Source organism: Talpa europaea, assembly GCF_964194135.1.
Source record: "Talpa europaea genome assembly, chromosome: 4".
In the NCBI taxonomy this organism is placed as follows: Eukaryota; Metazoa; Chordata; class Mammalia; order Eulipotyphla; family Talpidae; genus Talpa; species Talpa europaea.
In genome coordinates, this window is record NC_140070.1 from 73,186,782 (window position 1) to 73,202,645 (window position 15,864).

The following is a 15,864-nucleotide window of genomic DNA, read 5'->3' on the forward strand; positions in this document are numbered from 1 at the left end:
GCAAAGCTCCTTCAACCAAATAATGAATGGCATAAGAACTATCAAAGGATTCAATGATAGGGGAAGGGAGCCTTTTGGGTGAAGAATTCCAGGAAAATTCTAAGGATTATGACACAGATGTTGGGAAATTGTCAGCATCCATTGAACAGTGTACAAATTTAAAAGTTAGGGGTTAGAATGAGCGTTGGAATCATACTAAGCACCAGGGTAAACAGAAGGTCTTTTAATAATAATCCTTAAGAGCACAAGCATGTTAAATGATTTTTTAAAGGTCAAAGTTATCAGATACTGCCTTTCACCTCTACTATATTTCAGAACTGAATCAAAACTCCCAAACCATACAGTCTAAACTCCTCATCTAACAAAATGAGAAAAAGGAGATAAAGTGATTTTTCAAATTAAGACATTTTTGAGAGCTAGACTTCAAATTCAGACTGCCTAACTCATGAGAATTTTGTCTTCTCACTCTATCACATTGTCTTCAGTCCAGAGCAAAATATAAGCAGACTGAATTGCAGTGGGAAATATTTACTTCACTTTCAGAAATTGAAATGAGGGTTATTTGATACTGTGATACTGTAGTGTTGAAATAGGTACAGCATAACATTCAAAGCTAATAGCAAGTAACCATCTGCAGAGGAGTGAACAGAACACCTTGTCGGGATTCTCGAAACTTGAATTTGAATTCCTTTCTATTATAGACAATTTCATCATATAGTCACTCACTCACTCACTCACTCACTCACTCACTCACTCACTCACTCACTCATTTGTCCTCCTCTATGCCTGAAAATGTACCTGGCATTGTAGATAATGTGATAGAGTATGGCCTTAAGGTGCTTACAGATAGTATAAAAAATAAGACATATGTGTACACAGTTACAATAAAACTCTGATTATAAGATCTAGAACATATCATTGGTCAAGAAATTTCAAAAGATGAAGGTGTTATTTTTGTCTATTTGGGCAAATAGAAGTACTAGTGCCAAGGACATTGGAGAGAAAAAAAAAAGGAGAATTTGAATTAGTTTAGTACATTACATATGATAAGAGTAAGGAGAAAGCATTTTAGAAAGGGGGAAAAGAGAGGTGTGCCTGAATAAAGCTTGTGTTCTTTCAAAGAATTTTAAAAATAAGGCTGGCAAAGTGAATTGGAGTTAGATCCAGGCAGATTAAAGTTTAGATTAAATATGTTAAAATTGACAATAAGTTGAGAGGGGAGGGGCAGGAGTCAGGATAGAGTTTGAAGGGGTGATAGCAAGTTGTGCTTTAGGAAACACAATTAGGAAAGAACTGAGGGTGGTTTGGAGAGATCAAAGGCTAAGAGTCTAGAGATGTGTTAGGTCATGGTTGCAAAACCTTGGTTCAGACTAAATAAGAGTGTAACTTATAGTAGCAACTGTAGTGATTAAGACTATGTGCCCGAAGAAAGAAGACATAGCAGAAAAATGACAGGTAAAGTCCGCCAGCTAGTCGGAAGTAGAAGGGAGATGGAGACAATCAGTTACTTCAAAGATTCTGGGACTGGGTAACATGAAAGAAGACAGAGACACGAGCATTAAATACGGAATGCAAATATTTCCATAACACTCATCATTTTCTCATGCTTAAGAAAATAGCTCGTTCATTCTTCCATAAACATGGAAATCTGCCATGAGTTACATGTTGTATATGTACAAATGGACACAATTGATTATTTTGTAACTTTAATCACTTTTACAGACTACAGATTCAGAGCTAAAGAGAAACTGATACAGTATTAACTATATTAGGCAATAAGTAAATCACAATTTTGTTACTCTTGCTCAAGGTATTGACTACCTAGAGTTTTATCATTTGCTATGCTGATTTACATATTCACACAAATATGATAAGAATGTTTTTAAGAGTTAATTTTGTCTGTAGAGCAGCCACACAGAAGAGAAGATAATCAATAGTAGCTTAAAATTCAGGCTCTAGCAGAATATTTAGGCAGACACCCAAAGGGATGGTTATTCTTTCTAACTCAATTTAGTATACAATGTGTGGAGCATGAATGTAGCAGCCCAACCCATCTGTTCTTTTTCTAATTTTAAAGTGGTTATTTTTATATCAGTCTTTGAAATTTTTAGTTCTGTGTCTGCTGTGCTACAAAAAATACTGATAATAACAGACTGGGAGAAAAAAAGCAATGTTGATAAGAGGAAAAAGAAATTATGGTATATTAAACTTACTCATTTTGTTCCAATTAGGTGTTATTTCTTTATTGTGTTATTTTTAACTTCCCCCTCTGTCTTGCTGTCTCATTTTTTAAAATTAAAATTTCAACATTTTGGATAATCGATATCACTAGAATTTCTTTATACTTTAGGTTTAGGGGCTACAATCTTGCTGAGATACCAGTATTGGGGAACTTGTCTTAAATCTACATTGAAATAATAGATATATTTTTAAAATTTAGATTATATGTTCACAATTAAAAGGAAAACATGGCCTCGCTGGTGGTGCAGCGGGTTGAGCGCTGCGCTGTGAAGCTGTCCACAGCCTCTGCAGCGCAGGTTCAATTCCCGGCCACCCAGGGAGAAACCCACATGGCGTGGCCGATCTCTCCTGCCTTGCCTGCTGCTCCCCTCAAGCATGTCTTCGGTCCATCTGCCTGTTCTGCTTCCTGCTTTCTCTGGTGAATTCTTTCACCCTCCCACACCTCTGACCTGTACCCCAGTTCTTGTATAAATGAATAAATCTTTTAAAAAATAAAACAAAAGGAAAACAACATTTTCTAAAGATATCTTTATGTATACTTTCCATAACATTTTTAAAGAGTCCAGTTTTCTGCTATATTGTTATTTTTACCAATACTATTGTCAGGATAATATTAATGATGACTGGGAGAGATGCTAAGCAGATTCCCATCGTTGCTAACAATAATCGATTGCATTGGCAAAATGCCATTTATGAAATGATATTCAGCATGCCTCCTAACTACCTAAATTCCCTCTTACATGATTGTGTGTCTGTATGTGGCTCCAAAATAATAGAATAATATAAATATATTTAATACAAAGATCCATGAATTCATTGGTTTGTCACTTCATCCACTCATCAACTAGTTAATGAGTCTCTAGTATTCATATAGTTGAAGATAACATAATTCTTCTATGAATAAAAACAAAAATATTTTTTCTATATCATTCTTTGGCAAAATAGGCATGTAGAGTCAACTGAAAAATTCCCTTTTCTATCCTTCCTTGTTCTTTTAATAATATTCAACATGACTTATTTTTAGTTTAGAAGTCAGCTTCCATATCTTTAAATTCTGTTGCTAGAGACACATTGTACCAGTTAAAACACATGACTCCAGGGCCTCCCTGTTGGCTCATGTGGTTGAGGTCTGCTCTGTGAAGCTGTCCACAGTCTCTGCAGTGCGGGTTCGTTCCCAGCCGGCCTGCAAGAATCCAACATGATGCGGCAGACCTCTCCTGTCTCGCCTGCTGCTCCCCTCAGCAGTGTATTTCATCAGTCTGCCTGTTCTGTTCCCTGCTTTGTCTCTGGTGAATCCTCTCACCCTCCTGTGCATCTGACCTGTACCCTGGTTCTTGTATAAATAAATAAATCTTTAAAACAAACAAACAAACAAAACATGACTCCAGATCTAAACTGACCAAGTTTGTCATGTACTAGCTGTGTGTCTTCAAGCAAGTTACTTAAACTCTCTGAGCCTCAGTTTTCTGATCAATAAAATGAGAATAATAACAATACCTACCTCTTAGGATGATTATAAAGGCTGATTGAACTAATACAAGCAAATTAGATCAATGCCTCATTTGTAGTCAGCACTTATTTTAAGCTTAACTACTAATACTGTGAATCCACACCTATCACAAAATGTCCTGGATAACTGCTGAACTACCTAAGCAATGGAAAACAGTAAACCAGTAATTGTACCTGTGTTTATTTCCACATATTTAACATACTTTTTTGGACTAAAAATTAAGAGCTATTGTGATGGGGCACCAAATCGAAGTGATAATGCCAATTTCCAGATCTCTGTTCTACCACTTTCTGGCTCACACTAGTATTATGAAAGATTTAAAATCAACTGTGATTTGAAGTATTTACTACAAATACATTAGATGTTCCCTAAATTATATATAAAAAAGATAGGAGAATACATTAATAAAGCTGAAATACGTACTTGGAGGCAGCAATAGCAGCTGGCTATGACCTTTTTATTGAGAAAGTGACCCAGAAAATGGCCAACAAAAATTTCATCATTTATTTCCCACTTCTAACCAAAGTCTCAGATGCCTTTAAATCATCATTGGATAAAGGTGGCTTTATGTTGTATATAAAACACAAATTGTGTAAGGGAATGTTTTATCTTTCCTGTTTAGATTTTTTTCATCAGCATCGAATAGAAGACAGCACTAATATTTCTTAACATGAGCAAATAATCTTTAGTTTTGATCCCTTCAAAGTTGTTAATTCATGAGACTTAAAAAATACCAAATTCAAAGATAGGTCTTGCTATCTTTCCTCAGAGTCCACATTGTTTCTAGGCCTGACCATACAACATATAGATCCCATGGTTGGGACCTCCTATATTGTCACCAAGCACAATAGTTTAAATTATATATACAGAGTCCATGTTAATTAGAAAATATGAATTGCTAGAAGATTTTTCTTGTTTGACTATAGATTACACAGAATGGATACTGAAGGAATGAGTTATTAAATGAGCAATAAAGGAACTGAGGCAGAACATAGCCAATCCATGTATTCAATTTTAGATAAGGTAGAAGGTTTGCTTTGACATCACATTTATTCCTGTAGGAAATGTAAATAGAACATGTTTGTAACAGAGTGGAAATGTATGTGTTTACTCATGGATCAAGTTTTAGAAAGCATTTACTCTATGGATTTACAAAATAATCTACCTTCTTTATCTTCACAATGATTAAAATTGAGTAGGGAAGAAAGATTAATAAGAAGGCTATTAAAATATAGGGGCAAAAGTGAAGGATAAGCTGAGTTCTTTGGGCACACTGAAGGTGACACTTTAAGATCATTAAATGTTTGGAGGGAGACTGAATTCCACCTTCCTCTTTGTACAGAGATACAGTGCTGGATTTTGGTTCCAAACGAAATAAGGAGTGATTTAAAAAATGGACAATTTGGCTCTCTTTAGTGGAATAACTTTCTCTCTCCATACCAGCATCTTATAGGTGTTCGTAAAGTTTAAACCTATAAATATTCTACCTCATTAAGCATAAGGACCAGCATAGACATATGCCACCAGTGTCCACTTTCCTTCAGAGATTTAGGGTGATGAGAAGATAAAGGGTCTGCTTACCAGATGGAGCTTGTCAGATTAGCAATTGGAGCAGAGTAAATATCGCTGTCATATTGTTTTTTGAAGCACAAAGAACCCCCTTTGTATAACGCCTGTGCATATTTAATAGTTTAAAACAAAACAGCTCAGCAGAAGGTTGGCTGGTGGTTGTACCGCTAGCTGAGTCGCCATGGCCTGAAGGCATGATTCTGCTTTCCTCATAATAAGGAACATTAGCAACCAGTGGCTCGAGAAAGGCAGAGTCAAATAAGTCTCTTGGGGCTCAGTCGGCCACAGAAGTGAGAGCCGTTAGACACAGCAATGAGATTACGGCTTCAGAAAGGGTTTACCACATATATTACCACATAGACTTTACAGGGCTGCCAGCTCACTCAACTTACAAATGTCAAACATGATTTAAAAGGTTATTATACTATCGAGAAGGAAGGAGGATGATTTTTCATCACTGAAATTTCTATTTCATTCTGTTGCACATATTGCATCTCACAAAGTCCTGTACTGCTAAATAACCTGCTTTTATCTTTAATAAGTGTTTTATGGACCTTAAATTGGAAGAACCATTTTCACTTTATTTGTATTAGAAAATTTGATCTTTTCTGGTCGAATAACACTGTGATAAATTTGGTGTGTGCGTCTATGTTTTGTGCTTCAAAGATTGTTCTTAGGAGGGGAGTAAATTTATTTGTAATGTGTCAGTTAGGGAAAGGATACGTAGCTAAATTGTAGTTTTTGTCCAGTGCGTTTGTAAGTCTGCAGTATTTCATACTAAAATGATTGGATGCAGCTCTCTAGATTGCATCCTATTTTCTCTTTGGGTTTTATTATAGCTGGTCTTTAAAAAGTATACTTTTCCAGCTCTCTGAGTTCTCTGGGAATATTTATTTGCTCATTCGCTGTCCCCAATAAGAAGTTCATTTAAGCACAGGAACATTTGAAAAGTTGCTCAGTAAAAGTAGATGACTGTTTTGGTTTGATTTTAGAGATTTTGACTCTTGTTTGGCAACATTTGAAATATCTATAATTTTCAAAGTGTAGCTTTCAAAATATACAATAAATATCAAATTGTCAGTGTGGAATTTTTAAACACTGCATTCCGAAAAAAGGTAAATCAGGGATTTCGATAGGCCTTGTGGAAGAATTTTCCGCTTGATATTTTAGCAGGTCACCCTGATGGCTTTTTCTGGGTGTGTGTGAAACTAAAATGGAAGAATGTCTACATATCTCCAAGGATGCGCCAGGTATATTTGAGCCATAAGCTGACACATATGGGGGTGGAGTTCTCCGGTGGGATGTATAAGGATAGATGCCTCTGTAAGATACCCTGTGGCGTTGAAATGTTGTCTATTTCCCCTTTTATCTTCAGCTCTGAAACAGGTAAACTCTGAATTTACCAACATTCACATGGGAATTCTTAAAATTAAGTGAAAGACTATAGTAGAACACATTCTCAGTTTGAAGGATGATACCTTTATACCTTTGCTTCACGTTCAGTACTTATTTTAAAATTACTTGCAATAAGTATAATACAGATGACAAAAAAAGAAAAAAAATAGAGAGATATTTTGAATTTTGAAAAATTACTGGACTTCCATGTGAAAAATAAAGTTTCCAAATATTATATGCAACTAGCTTTGTAATATTTGAATGAGAGTGAATCTGAATATTGACCTAAGGCTCTGTGTGTGTGTGTGTGTTTGTGTAAGTGTAACCTTTATTCTTTGGCAAGAAAAAAACTGATTTGAAGACTTTATGTAGTATATATTTACTTCAAGTATTATAAATTATATCTATAATATTGAAATATATAAAAATATTTTAAGTTTAGGAAATAAAGAAGCCATCCTACTTTTCTCTCTCACATATTAACAATATAAATAGAAGGGTTATTCAAATATTAATGAAAATAATTTTTTTCAGTTTTTAAAATTTTCTCAAACAGTAAATTTACCATAATGATATATTCACACATTCAGTAACCAAGGATGTGTGGGATTTTAAAAGAACACTGTTTAAAATTCTTAAAACATTATTTTATTGGAATTGGTTAAAACTTTCATTTCAACAAAATCCTCACATTTTTTTTTATTGAGAACATTCTATTACATATGGATTGCAATTTGATTAAAAAATATAAATACACCTGTCTAAAGCATTTGGTTATTGGGCAAAGCATTATATGTGCATAAACTCAAAGTTATAAAGTATGATTATTAATATGATGACATATCTCACATTAAATTGTAAAATGCAATAGAAGTGTTTAATAGCAAAATCTTAGCATCCATTAAAATTTCTATACATTTAAAAAAGACAGTGCAACACTATTTCAAAGAGCACAACACTATTTCAAGAGATAAGTTCACTGACAGCCTAATAAACTATTCTCTGAAAGCCTAATTGTGTTTTAAAAATAAATTATTGTTCAAAAAAGATAGAGACATAAACTATCTAACATAAAACTTGTTTATGTAGGTCTATATGTGTAAGAAATGTATTTTTTCCTATGGTTCTAAAATAACAAAAATACCAATTGAAATCTTACAGCTTAGTACAAGAATTAGTGGAATGTGTTATTCTAAAAAAAAATAAGCTGGTTTTTGAAAGTCATCCAACATTTTTTTAGAAAACAAATATCATGCTGATGTTGTTTTGTTCCTGTGAGGAACAAACACATTGCCTGGGAAAGATATTCCCTTTGCATTTGACAATATGGCTATCACTTTTCATTCTAGTTATTCTTGAAAATATTCTATAATACATTCTTCTTGCCTTCTTCTCTATCTTCAAAATGGATACCCTATCACTTTAAAATATAATATTTTACAAAACAATTGAAGCTTTATACATGCATAACCTAGCTCTCTGGAAAATAGGCCACATCTAATGTTTCTAGCAATTAAACTTCATTGGGTGAGAAATCAAGTTAGTCTTGCAGCCTGACCCTACTTAGATCAAGTTCATAGATACAAGTGGGTAGTATGAAAATGATGAAGGGAAGATACCATGCTGTTGATATGGCTGTTTCCACAATGAATTGTTTTGTTAGAACTATGTTACTGAACACCACTCTTTTTTTTTTCTTATTAGAAAATTATAGATTAGAAAATATTCTGTAGCATTTAAGCCAGATATTTCAAAATGGAGTTTATCACCTTGGCCAAAAGGTCAGAAGCTCGAAAGAATACAGTGGCCAGGTGAGTGAAGTTAATGTGGGTGGATAACAGAGAAATGGACAGTCTGTGCTCTGAATAAAAATGTTCACCTTTAAATAATCTGAATATGAGCTTACTTATGACATTATGCTATATTTCTATACTTTGGTTTCTCTTCAGATCATATAAATCTTCCACCTTTTACTAAAGACTTTCCATTTCTGACTGCTTCATGAGGGCCAAACCATTCTTATATTAGTAATCAGACTTCCCAGTAAAATTGAAAAAGGGATATTATTGTCCAATATGGAAAACACAAAATTTCTTCTAGAAACAACCAGAGTTAAAATTAAAAAAGTGTTTGGAAAGGAGATTTACCTTGATGAAGGGAGAACATGTCAATATTTTTGTACTAAATTGCATTCATATAGAGTATACTCAATGTAGACGTAAGGAATATCAACTATAAAATATTAATTTGAAAATTTTGGGAAAGGTGATATTCCTTCTTATACTAGAGATAACAAGTCTAAGCCAAATATTATGTAATATTCTATGTAGGCAGAAAGATCTTAATTAAATTCCGTGGATTTTTTTGGGATTCAGATTCATAAAATCATTATCAATTTTCTAGTGATACACAATTAAAAATTCAATAAAAGGTAAATGCCACTTAGGAGGTCAGGAGAAACTGGGCATTAATTTAGGTGGAAGAAAGAGCCTCTAATTGGTCAGGACTCTAAAAAATTTCTAATAGTTTCACAGTCCCTGGGAAACATGTAAATTTAAGTTGAGAAAGGTATTTTTTTAAGATTTATTCTTATTTGTTTAAGCATACAAGAACTGGGGTGTAGGCCATATGTGTGGGAAGTGAGAGAATTCTGAAATACACTGCTGAGGGGAGCAGTGGACGACACAGGAGAGGTTTGCTGTAAGTTAGCTCCCTGGCTAGGGAACAAACTCATGCTACAGTGACTGGCCATAGCTAGATAGCACTGAGACGTTAACCCCTGCACCACCAGGGAGGTCCTGAGAAAGGTATTTTTGGAGACTCTTCTTGAGAAAAATAAACTTTTTTGTGACTAAGAACACTAAAACAGATAAAAGAACAGGAAAATAGCTCCAGTTCTGTTTGGGGTATAAACAATCTGCAATTGAGGATATATGAGAAGAGATTTGGTGTTTATTCATCTTCCTGTTCAATTCAAATCTGGTTCAAGAAAAAAGGAAGACTATTGATTTCCAGAGAGAGCAATATTGTCTTTGAGTAAAACCGTGCATTTCTTTTTAGTTGAGATGTCTCATAATTAAATGGTATGTAAAAATTTATATAATATTGTTTCACTTAAGACTCAAGTTCTGTTTTCAGAACAATTATTCAATATCCTGATAGATTAAAAAAACGATTTTGTACAATTCTGTATTAGATGACCAAGGTTTGCCAATTCAGTGACTTACCATTTAAATATGGAATTCAATGTGGATAGTAGGGATGAGCTTTAAGTGAAAAAAAAAAAAAAGTCCATAATGGATTAGGTCTGATACAGCCTTTTTGTCATGAGTAAGGAGGCTAATGTAATATAGGCACTCATGAGTAATCAGATGTCTTCCGATGAGTGAATTGAAATGTCATAGCAGAAGTAACTCACCATACATTTTATTATGAATTTTTGTGGGTAGATTTAAATTCATTTTCTGACTCATTTAATTTATTTAATCAAAACACAATCTAAGATGCATGGGAAAATCGATTGTGGTAATAAGAGATTTACCCCAATGTATGTATTCATTTAATTTTTCCTTTTCCTCATCAGTTGTCTGGGCTCTAATTTGTGCAGTCATTCTTTGCAGTATTGTTACAAAGGCTACCCAAATATGTCTAACAAACATTTTCAGACAGCATTGTATTGTTGTATAGACATTAGAAATTGTTTTCCATATCTCTGACCAAGTCTATCTTTAACAAGACTTCTCAGATTCCATATTTTGCACAACTGGATTTTACAAGATACAGTCAATTAGAAATATATGTGGCTATTTAATTGGCTTTTACTGTTTTCCTCTTTACTTATCTGACTTGGGTCAATGATTAAGAATAAAAAGGAGCTAATGTGTAATAAAAGTCCTTATACAGCCATCATCAATGCTATCATTACTCCCTATAGAACACTGGAATTCAACTGGATTTACTTGAATAAACTGAAACTACATCTTAACTTCTCCATGTTTTTGCTCTATCTTAGATAGTAGATTATAATTGCCTTTAAATCACTAATTCTGTCCATATTCAATTATTCTCTATAATTGTCTCACTTTCTTATCCTTATCTCTCAAAATGAATGATTCAGAAAACTTAAGAGTTTGTAAAATTGTTACCTTTTTATAGCAGTTATTCATATATGTGGAAGCCAGCTGAATTCCAGATTTTTTTTCAGATTACTTCTATAGCTTGATACTACATAAATAAAAAACAGGTACAGAAATATTTTATTTTTGGAGTGATTTTGGTATTATGTACTTAAGTGATTTTTACAAAAAAAACTCATTGGCTTCAGGTATGTTTTAATCACTGCCGTGTTTCATATCATTCATATGTTGTTTGCTGATGATAAACTTTATTATCGGGTAACATTTTGTGGAGCCAGATTTATAAATGCCATTAAAGAAATAGAAAACCTCACATTCGTGTATTTAACCCAGATCATATGAGTAAGTGTGTGAGTTCTTTTTTTCTTACCTTTCAATTCACACATAAACTGTAATGAAATTACTGGAGTCAGATGGTAATATAGAAACCCTTTTAAGATTTTTGAGTGTGTCTGGACAAGACAGATAACTCATTATTTTTATTCTCTCAGGTTATAGAATATAAGATTCTCCACAAACTGAAGAGCTTGGTGACTGTATGTTTTATTATGTTACACTTTAACTGTCTTAAGTGAAAATTGCACATAGTTTGTATGATTAGTGAGTGAACAGGTCTACCCCAGTGGAGAGAGGAAACACTTCTTTCTCTGTATGGAATGCCACTTCAGAATTCAGTGTGTCAGCCACTCATGGAAAAGATTCAACACACACATTTTTAAAATTCAAAAATCTTAATTATCACCAAATCTATAAATCTTCGACCTTTATCTGTCTTGCCTCATGGCTTTTAGAGTCATGCTCAATTTCACGGCTGACAGTATGAAGCTTATCTTCATTTTTTAAAATGTCTAATTGGAACATAAGCAGCTGTTTTCAATAAAAGAAAATGCCTCTTATGTGGCAAGGTGTCGTCTACTCGACCCTCCATCATGAAAAGATTAAAGGAATGAGATAAAGTATAAGTTACCTATAATATATCAAGTTCCAGTTTTTATTGTATTAGTCAGGATGGGTTAGGGATTCTGTGGTAACAAAAAGTTCCCCAATATCAGTGATTTTAAAAGCATAACATTTTATCATGCCTATACACTGGGGTATTCTCTGACATTGGCATGCACTTTCCTGTACCAGCCAAGGTGAAGGGATATTAACACTCTGGAGAAGAGAGAGTCCAGAGTTTGTATAGTGTGTCAACATAGTGAATTACATGCCATCTTATATCAGAGCTCATGGATTATAACAAGTCACATGGCCACACAAAAACACAAAGAAGTCAGAGGTAATCTAGTCATGTGTCTAAAGGAGGGGCCAAAAAGATACATTGGGCAAAAAAGTGATGATGATGATGATGATGATACAGATATTAACTACTGGTGTCTAGCTGTAGAGTCCATTCCCACTGAACCTGCTTGTTGTATATGCTGATTTGACTTGGTATTTAATGCATTGACCTTTTTAAAACTGTATCTTGCCTGGGTCCTCTTTTCTTTCAGCAGAGTTATCTTCTAGTATATTGTTGACATATTTTTGTTTTGAGATATTTTCTCTAGGTCAAAGCAAATACTAGTGAATAAATCATTGGTAGCTAAGTCCAATGATTATGATGTTGATTCAGGAGGATTAAGATTATACTTGAAATTATGCTATCAAAGGTTTCAGAGATATTTTCTGATAATTCCCTGAGAATGATAGTTTCTGTATCTTTGCATGTCATTTGGCAATTAGAGAGACTAGACTGTGAATCAAAGAATCCTAACATCATAGGGCTGAGAGGATTATTAACCTATATCATCTAGTTCTTAAATTTCAATAAGATTGAAATCATAAACATCAGATTATCAGGTCACATAGAGTGAGAGGCAGACAGAAAATGTCCCTCCAAAATCATTTTATTCAATTCATTGGAGAACAGGCTGCCACATAATAATGTTAGAGGATGTGACTTCAGATTTTATTTAGTAAAAATAAACTTAACTTTCGCCCTTTTTGGCTGAGTTACTGTAGCATATTTTCTCTTTTATAATAATCTTCAAATGGGTCTACTTGGAAATTTTTTAGTTATCTGATGAACTGAAAAATCACCATTATTTTATAAACTCACATAGACTTTGAGTTATAATAAATATAATAATAGTAGTAGTAACAATAGTAATGACAGCACTAAAGGATGTGGTATTGGAAGAAGAGTCCTGGAACCACATTACTGTGACTTTCAAAATGTGCTTAATATCTCTAAAACCTCAGTTTTCTTTTTTGTAAAATGAAGAATGAAAATTGACCTTTAACAAACTCATGATTTGAACTTGGAACAATACGAAGTTCTTATTTGCAGAACAGTCTTAGAATAACTACATAAATAGAAGCGTTGTAAGTGTGACGATATATAAACAAACATGATTTTAAATGGAAATTAAATTTCATTTTTCAGACCACATTGATTTTATCTGATCAAGTTGCTCTCATATAGTTACAAGGTCTATGGGAGAAAGGCATCCTGTCATGAATTCCAACAAGTCTGGGCTTTACTTAATCAAATTTTACAGTGTTGGACCAAACAGTAAATGCTTATGCAGTTGACTTGTCTTTCCTTATCTTTGGGATGCTTCATCTAATAAAATAATAAAATTGAAGAGCTGGACAGCGGCTTTGAGTTTATATCCTCCAATTCCTTCCCTATGTTTAAGAAAACTGGATGATTATCAGTTAGGGATTTTATTAAACTGCTAGTAAAAGACATCCAAAATTAATATTATTTAGAAATTACAAATTCATAGGCCCAAGATTGTCACAGATTTCTTAACCCTCAGCTCATAATTGCTTAAGTGATTTGCAAGATCTGCACAGCATCCCAATCATAGAATAACTGACAAAGGCTAAAGAGTAACTTGTTTGTCTATCCCCTTTTTAAAAAAAGCCAGTATTTTTTGCTTGCTACTTTTGCCAAACATTTTTCACAAAGCCCCACATTACAGGGAAGTCTGGGCAGTATAGTTTTGTCACTGATCAAGTTATGTTCCCCCCATAACTAGGATTCTGTGAATAAAAAAGCAAAATAAAGATATTGCATCAGAAACTTGTAGTCTCTGCCAGACAAGCCTATTTTACTTTTGCAGATAATAATGATATAATATTTCTATTACTTATATTTGCCATTATGTCTTGGCTGCAGCCTCAGCAAATCAGAGTTATAATTAACAAGAGGCAGTGTAAATTAAAATTACAGGTTTTAAAGTGAAGCTTACTTAGATTCAAACCAGGCCTCACCATTTGTGCAATTGCTTAGTATCTTTAAACTTTAGTTTTCTGTAAAATAGAATGGCATCTACTTCACAAGGTTGTGCTAAATTAGATCATGCGTGTAAAGTACAAGGCTTTAATCACGATGCCTAGGATATTGTAATCACCATAAATAGTTGGTGTTGCCATCAGCCAGCCAACGTTCTTTTCTAGATTTTGTTATTGAAGAAGTAAAGATGATTGATGCTTTACTGAAATCAATGTCAAAGTGATATTTATCAAATGATTCTACTTGTTATCAGAATTACTTTAGTGCCTGCTGCCGATCTACCTATCTGTTATCAATCTATCTACTTTTCCATTTATATCTGGCTACATCTTCTAGAGACATGACCAAGCCTGTGATTTTGATGAGCCTGTGCTCCTTATCCTATATTATAATACCCGGAAAGTTATTTTTCTGGTTTTCATTTTAATCTGATCTTACCTCATTGACAATATGAGCACTGACAAACTCCATAACAAGATTAATTGCTAGGTGTTAGAAAGTTAATTATCTCAGTCGAAAGAAAGAAAAAGTGGAAGCCATAAAACTCAGTTACATTTTATACCTAAATTTATTATGTATATAGCTGAGAAATAACTTATGTTCTATATTTTGTACTTCTCCTATATCTAGAAATAAAGATTTTTGTTATAGTGTCTTTAGTCATTGATCAGACGTACCTACAGAAATCTAATTTAAGTAAAAGATCTATCTTGAGCCTGGCTTGAGTTGCTGAAAATTGATAACCCAATCGCCCATGCAGACTGACAGAAAAATCAGCATTGGCCACATAGGTATTCTTGGCCTTTCTTAACTTCAAGAATTTATTCACTTGTGGTCTCTGGCTGGGAGGCTTTTGCAACAATTGACTATGCCATGAGTTAGATAACTTTAATCAAAACTTTAGGAGTAAAAGAAAAAAAAAAAAACTGTTACGGTGGAGAACGGCCATATTGAACATCTCTTGTGTTTCATGTAAAATTTCAATATGAAATTATTCAAATTTTACTTGGCTATGTTATAACATCTGCGTTCTTCAGGTACACATGAAATAGAATGAAATGGAAATTTTAAGTGACTTTCATTCATCCACTCATATTTTGGAAAGCACTGAAGAATCTGTTGAGAAGATTCCTTGTGCTCCCATTCCTGTTACTGTGCAGGCTACCCCCAGGTGGTGGAGATCCTAGGAACCAGCAGAGAGAACACTGTGGCCAACCCATGACTTACTGCTGCAATTGTGTGCCTGATTGATTTTTGTTGGAATATAACAGCTGAACAATTTGAAATTTATTACATGTAATACAAATTCACCTGTTTGAACCACAGCAGTACAATAATTCTAGAAAGTATAGCCATAGTTTTTAATTCAGTGCACTGTGTAAATAAACATCAAGACATACAGTCACTCTTCATGAAATACATGTTTAAAGATATTGTTTTGGACTCATTCTCTTCTTCCTCCATCCTTACCTACTTTAAGTCCCCTTTCCCCATGGTGGGGTTATCTGAGAGAATTTTTTTTCTCTTGATTGCCAGCAGTTGCTAGCTGGTGTCACTGAGTTTAACTATTCACTATGATTCAGAACTCTTACCATTTTCAAGTTCTTAGGAATTCTCTCATCTCATTTTTAAACATGGCCTTTGGGGAATGAAAGCGATCATGACAGATGGTAAAGGAGTAAGATTGCACTTTGGTGCTGCTCCTGTCTTTGCCTCTTGATCTCTTC

The 15,864-nt window shown here is 33.9% G+C and overlaps 1 protein-coding gene across 1 annotated transcript in view; it reads left to right on the forward strand.

The window, feature by feature from the left end:
• Nucleotides 1-15,864, forward strand: part of ROBO2 (roundabout guidance receptor 2) — a gene marked incomplete at both ends in the record, with an annotated part of 564,315 nt that overhangs the window by 239,007 nt on the left and 309,444 nt on the right. The window lies entirely within an intron of this gene.